Source organism: Sapajus apella, unplaced genomic scaffold (assembly GCF_009761245.1).
Source record: "Sapajus apella isolate SASKATOON/1434 unplaced genomic scaffold, GSC_monkey_1.0 scaffold12, whole genome shotgun sequence".
Taxonomy (NCBI): Eukaryota; Metazoa; Chordata; class Mammalia; order Primates; family Cebidae; genus Sapajus; species Sapajus apella.
The window spans coordinates 12,626,498-12,634,239 of NW_022436952.1; positions in this window are offsets into that span (position 1 = coordinate 12,626,498).

A 7,742-nucleotide genomic window follows, 5' to 3' on the forward strand; every position below is an offset into this window, starting at 1 on the left:
GATCTCTACAGGGAAAACTAAAAATACTGCTGAAATAAATCATAAATGACACAAATAAATGGAAACACATCCCACACTCAATGGATGGGTAGAATCAATAGTGTAAAAATGACCATACTACCAAAAGCAATCTATAGATTCGATGCAATTTTCTTCAAAATACCATCATCATTCTTCATAGATCTAGAAAAAAAAATTCTAAAATTTATATGGAATCAAAAAAGAGCCCTCATAGCCAAAGCAATACTAAGAAAAAAAATATCTAGAGGCATCACCTACCCAAATTCAAATTATACTACAAGGCTATAGTTACCAAAACAGCATGGTACTAGTATAAAAATGGAACAGAATAGAGAATCCGGAAGAAAAGCCAGATAAAGCCAACAGATCTTCAACAAAGCATGCAGAAACATAAATTGGGGAATAACACTCTATTCAATAAATGGTGCTGGGAAAACTGGCAAGCCACATCTAGAAGAATTAAACTGCATCCTCATTTTCTAGCTTTCACAAATATCAACTTAAGATGGATCAAAGACTTAAATCTAAGACCTGAAATCATAAAAATTCTAGAAGATAACATCGGAGAAACTCTTCTAGACATTAGCTTAGGCAAAGAATTCATGACTAAGACTCCAAAAGCAAGTTCAACAAAAACAAAAATAAAATAGGACCTAATTCAAGTAAAAAGCTTCCGCACAGCAAAAGAAATAATCAGCAGAGTAAATAGACCACCCACAGAGTAGTAGAAAATATTTACAAATTGTGCATCTGATAAAGGACTAATATCTAGAATCTGCAGGGAATTCAAACAAATCAGCAAGAAAAAAAAATAATCCTATCAAAAAGTGAGCAAAGGACATGAATAGACAATTCTCAAAAGAAGATATATAAACAATCAACAAACATGAAAAAATGCTCAACATCACTAATTATCAGGGAAATGCAAATTAAAAATGCAATGACACACCGTCTTACTTTTGCATGAATGGTCGTAATTAGAAAGACAAAAAAACAATAGATGTTGGCATGGATGTAGTGAAAAGGGAACCCTTTTACACTGTGGAAATGTAAACTAGTACAACCACTATGGAAAACAGTATGGAGATTCCTCAAAAAACTAAAAGTGAACTATCAATTGATCCAGCTATCCCATTATTGGATATCTACCCAAAGGAAAAGAAACCAACATGTGAAAAAGACACATGCACACACATGTTTATAGCAGCACAATTCACAGTTGCAAAAATTTGGAACAAACCTAAGTGTCCGTCAACCAATGAGTGGATAAAAAAAAAAAATGTGGTTTATATACACCATGGAATACTACTCAACCACAAAAGAAATAAAATAACGTCATTTGTGCAACTTGGATGGAGCTGGAGGCCATTATTCTAAGTGAAGTAATTTAGGAATGGAAAACCAAATATTGCATGTACTCACTTGTAAGTGGGAGCCAAGCAATGAGAATGCAAAGGCATAAGAATGATAGGATGGACTTTGGAGACTTGTGGGAGAAGGTTGGGAGGAGGTGACTGATAAAAATCTGTGTGCAGTGTACAATCCTCAAGTGATGGGTACACCAAAATCTCAGAAGTCACCACTAAAGAACTTTTCCATAAGTGAGCAGAAGACACGAACACATTTTCCAAAAGAAAACATGTAAGTGCCTAACAAGCATATGAACAAATGTACATCATCACCAATCATCACAAAAAAATGCAAATTAAAGCCACAAATGAGATACCATCTTGCACCAATCTGAGTAGCTACTATGAAAACATCTAAAAATAACATATATTAGCAAGGATGGGGAGAAAAGGGAATGCTTATATGCTGTTGGTAAAAATGTAAATTAGTACAACCTTTATGGAAAACAATATAGAGATTTCTCAAAGGACTAAAAATAGAGCTACCATTTGACCCAGCAATCTCACTATTGGTATATGCCCAAAGGGAAAGAAATTATATCAAAAAGATACCTGCACTTGTATGTTTATTGCATCACTATTCATAATAGCAGAGATATAGAATCAACCTGAGTGTCCATCAACAGATAAACAGATAAAGAATATGTGGTACATACATACAATGGAATACTACTCAGTCATAAAAAAGAATGACTTCATGGTTTTTGTAGCAACATGACTGGAACTGGAAGTCATTATCCTCAGTGAAATAACTCAGAAACAGCCAGTATTGTATGTTCTCACTTCTAAGTGGGAGCAAAACAATGCGTCCACATCAACATATAAGATGGAATAATAGACACTGAAGAGTACAAAAGGTGGGAACGGGACATGGATGAAGGCTGAGGGCTGAAAAACTACCTATTGGGTACAATGTTCACTACCTGGTAGACTAAAAGCCCAGACTTCACTATTATACAATATATGCATATAAGAAACCTGCATTTGTACTCCTAAATATATATTATCATTAATTGGTTAATTTTTTAAGTATAAAGCCCACAGACAAACTGTTATGAGTATGCAATAATTTGGGGAATATAATTTCTTTTCATCTTTCCTAAGGATTATCTAGGCTGAGGACAGATGGCTGAGGATCATCTAGGCTGAGGGATTTACATTGAGATTTTGCAATTACATTGAGTGGAACTTTTATAGTTATCTGGAAGATTTCAAATTGTAAAGGTCATAGTATGACTTCTTAATGTGGTGCTAAAATATTGTCAAAAAACTCAATCTGACAAGAGTAGCTAATTTAATGTTACCGAAAGACAATAACAAAACAGTGTTCCGCTATTTTGTGACTAACTCTCAATAAAACTTTTCTTTTACTATTCTTGGACTTTTCCCTATGTATTCAAATCATCCCAATATTGTACTAAAAGGTGTACATATGCTTATCTGAAAGTATCTTGTAGAAGTATATTAACATCCTTTAAAAGGAAAATTATGAGGCAGGTATAATGAAATGCCTAATTTTCTCATTATGAGCAGCAATTTCAATTATAATGTCCACTTAGGTTAATAAACATTTTGCCTTTTGGATAAGAAAAATGGAACAGGCTTTGCACTGGCTATTTCTCTGTCTTGGACACTACACTTTCCGCCAATACCCACATGGCTCATTTCCCCATCTTTTTTAAGTCTCTGCTCCTCAGTAGGAATTTCTATACCACCCTATTTATAATTGAATTCTTTACCCCAACTCTGCTTTTTTGTGTTCACACCCTGTCTCGCTCATAAATTAGTCTGTTTTGTTCACTAATTTGTCTCCAGTGCCTAGGAAAGGTGTCTGCCTTGTAGAAAGCACTCAATAAATTTATTTGAATTTGAAAAGTAGATAATGGGTCAAGGAAGAACATGGATGATCCTGGAAGATCTTTGTGACTAAGGGTGAAAAGTCATATTGCAAAGTATTTGTTTATTTTTACTTGAGAAGTCTTAGAATCCTACATGAAACTTGAGATGATTCTCTTATCCTTGTTATATACATGAGAAAACCCATATTCAAAGATGTTACATTGCTCATCTAACTAAGGTCACATAATGGTAGGGAACATTTACTCTGAACCAAAGTCTTTGGTTACCAAATTCAGTGCTCTTACCACTGTAGCAGTTAATTCTTAGTAATATATTTGGTCAGTGGAGCCCTCAGATGTTATAATGAGCTCTAAAAAGTCAACTTCACATAAGTAATAAAAATAATCTTGAAGAAAAACACAACAAAAACAAAAAATTAGGAGAACCCAGTATCTCCAACTGGGGTAGGTTTTGCTTCCCCATCCCCACCCCCACAGGGGACATCTGGCAATGTCTGGAGACATTTTCATTTGTCACAATTGAGAAAGTATTACTGCATCTAATGGGTAAAGGACCATGATGCTGCTAAACATTCTGCAACACATAGGACAGCCCCTACAAAAAAGTATTATTAAGTTCAAGGTGTCAATAGAGCTAAAATTGAGAAACCCTAATAACGTAAGACTTGTTTAATCTGTTGCATATCCAAGCAAGACTAATGCACCATGATAATCAGTGTAAGAACAGAACAATTCTCATCACATTACCTTGAATCATTTAGTTCATTGTTTTAAAGATTATTATTTAACCAATGTACTTTGCTTACATATAAAACCCCTTAATTGGCATTTAATTACCACTCAGTTCTTTTTCTTGTAATTAATTCATTAAGCATCTTAGTATGTAAAAACACTAAGCAAATGAGCTAATTAGTGTCTAATTATCAGTTACTGAAGATTACTACAAATGACTTACAAATAGCTAGTTTCTTTACTACTACTGGGAATTCCAATTGTTAACCTTAAGTAATTGACTGCAATTTGTACAGCACGGTGTAGACATAAACTGCATGACTGTTAGAACTGAGACAAAAACAAACAAACAAACAAACAAAAAACTTTTATCACTTCCGAGAAAAGAAGTGCATTAGCAAAAGAACTTCTGGAATTCATAACCCCATGCCTTCATTCATCATGCAGCAAAGCATGATGCCACTCATTTGGCATTTTTCTTTTTTTATTTTACTTTAAGTTCTAGGACATGTGCAGAACATACAGGTTTGTTACATAGGTATATATGTGCCATGGTAGTTTGTTGCACCTATCAACCCATCATCTAGGTTTTAAGCCCCACATGCATTAGGTATTTGCCCTAATGCTCTCCTTCCTCTTGCCCCCTACCCCTTGACAGTCCCCAGTGTGTGATACTCCACTCCCTGTGCCAATGTGTTCTCATTGTTCAACTCCCAATTATAAGTGAAAACATGCAGTGTTTGGTTTTCTGTTCGTGTGTGAGTTTGCTGAGGACGATGTTTACAGCTTCATCCATGTTCTTGTAAAGGACATGAACTCATTCTTTTCTATGGCTGCATAGTATTCTATGGTGTATATGTGCCACATTCCAGTCTTTGGTATTGTAAATAGTGCTGCAATAAACATACATGTGCATGTGCCTTTATAGTAGAATTATTTACAATCCTTTGGGTATATACCCAGTAATGGGATTGCTGGATCAAATCATATTTCTGGTTCTAGATCCTTGAGGAATTGCCACACTGTCTTCCACAATGGTTGAACTGATTTACACTCCCACCAACAGTGTAAAAGCATTTCTATTTCTCCACATTCTCTCCAGCATCTGCTGTTTCCTGAGTCTTCTATGATTGCCATTCTAACTGGCATGAGACGGTATCTCATTATGGTTTAGATTTGCATTTCTCTAATGACCATTGATGATAAGCTTTTCTTCATATGTTTGTTGGCGACATAAATGTCTTCTTTTGAGAAGTGTCTGTTCATATCTTTTGCACGCTTTTTGAAGGGGTTGCTTTTTTCATGTAAATTTGTTTATGTTTCTTGTAAATTCTGGATATTAGACCTTTGTTAGATGGATAGATTGCAAAAATTTTCTCCCATTCTGTAAGCTGCCTGTTCACTCTAATGATAGTTCCTTTTGCTGTGCAGAAGCTCTTTAGTTTAATTAGATCCCATTTGTGAATTTTGGCTTTTGTTCTTATTGCTTTTGGTGTTTTAGTCATGAAGTCTTTGCTCATGCCTATGTCCTGAATGGTATTGCCTAGGTTCTTTTCTAGGGATTTTATGGTTTCAGGTTTTTAAGTTTAAGTCTTTAATCCATCTGGAGTTAACTTTTGGGTAAGGTGCAAGGAAGGGGTCCAGTTTCTGTTTTCTGCATATGGTTAGCCAGTTTTCCCAGTGTCATTTACTAAATAGGGATTCCTTTCCCCATTGCTTGTTTTTGTCAGGTATGTCAAAGATCACATGTTTGTAGACGTGTAGTGTTATTTCTGAGGCATCTGTTCTGTTCCATTGGTCTATTTGTCTGTTTTTCTGCTACCACCATGCTGTTTTGATTACTGTAGCCTTGTAGTATAGTTTGAAGTCAGGTAGCATGATGAGGAGTGGCATTTTAGAGTTGGACAAAAGTAGGCAGCAGAAGCACTAAGCTAGGAAGTCATGAGATTCCTGTTTAGTGCTAAAATGCTGTCAGGGAAGCTCTAACTAAACCATAGATCAGAAGTTAGGATCCGATAACTACATAAGGTAGGTTTTGTTATTGTGCCTGTTTTCTAAGAAGAGAAACTGGTATAGAAGGGTTTTGCTTCTTGCCCAAGGTAACACAGCAAGTAAGGAGGGATTCAAACTAGCAGTCTAGAAACAGAGTTGCTCTCTTGATCCCTAGGCAATGATGCCTTCTTTCTACTCTACTGGCAAAGTCAATACAAATCTCACCATTTCACAATGAAGTTAATTAGGTTTGTTTCATTTCTGAAACTACTTGAATTTATAATCTCAAAGAGTGGTAAGTTACATAGGCTCTGAACCTGGCCTCAGACACCATGTTACTGGACATGCTTTAATAAGGTAGACTCTTTGGAATCAGAGAGGTATAGGTTTGGGTTTCCACTCTGCAGATTACTCTTTGTGTGATTTTGGATAAAAAACTTCATCACTCTGAACTTTGATTTTCTCATCTGTAAGATGAAGATACTACTACTTCTCCTAAAAGAATGCTGTGACAATTAAATAAAATCCTATAAAGTGTTTGGACTAGGACTTGGCACATAGTAGCTGTTTCTTTCCCTTTCTTGCTATAGTAAATATCAATCTGAAAAAATTCTGTTGTACTTTTTTTCATTTTTGTGCTAAAATTAAGAAATGTGCTATACCCTATAAATCAAAGGCTGCACTAGAGAAGCTTTTTCTTTACAATTTCATAGTCATCTGCAGTAGTGGTGTTTGTAATTGAGGGAGTAACAAAAGCAAACAACAGCAACAGCAAAAGCACGGTAAAGCAAAATAAGGAGAACTGTCATTTTAATGGAAGTTGATCTGCTCCTACTTCCTATGGGCACCAAGAAAGAGCTCATAACCCATTTGCTCTTTCATTTCACCCAACTCTTCCTGAGTACTTACTGTCTACTAGGTGGTAAATTACTAGAAATATAGAAAATTTTAAAACAAAAGGAAGTGATTTCTTTTGAAAACAAGTTACTCTCCAATCCATAGATGTTAACAGAGCACTAGGCATGGAAACACACGACAGACTGTGAAGATGCTAACATGTACAATGTTATATGTGTTATAACAGGGGGATGCACATGAGTACTAAGGAGCATAGATGCACATCAGCTCCAAATGAGGTGGTGCAGCATGGGAGCTTTCCAGTGAAAATGCCCTTTGAACTGGATTTTGAAGGATGAGTAAATGCCTCATGAGACCTAGAGGCCTTATAACACCTTAGCTATGATCATATGCCCTGGAATCCCACATTTAACTCTTACTCCCTGTGTAGCCTTAGGTAGGAAGCTAACTGTTCTATGCTTCAAGTTCCTCTTTTATAAAGCCAGGATCCTGAGAGTACCTACTTCATACTGTTGCTGAGAGAACAAAATGCATTAATAAATGTAAAATCCTCAGAATTATTTCTGGTTCATAATTAAGTGCTCAATAAATATTAATTATCCTTTTTCATCCTTCAAATTTCAGCCCTAACAAGAAGTTAAAAGGTATGTACAAAGGATCAGAGACATGAGAACATAATACCATTTGGAAAACTTCACATAGATTGATTTGACAGGAGCAGAGCACTCCTTAGGTGTACAGATAGAGCCCAGATAGTAAAGGAGGTGCCTTGAGTACTCCCCTAACAAATCTGAATTTTATCATGATTACTGTGGGAAACATAGGATTTAAAACATGGAAATGATCAGATCTAATTTATATTATAGCAAGC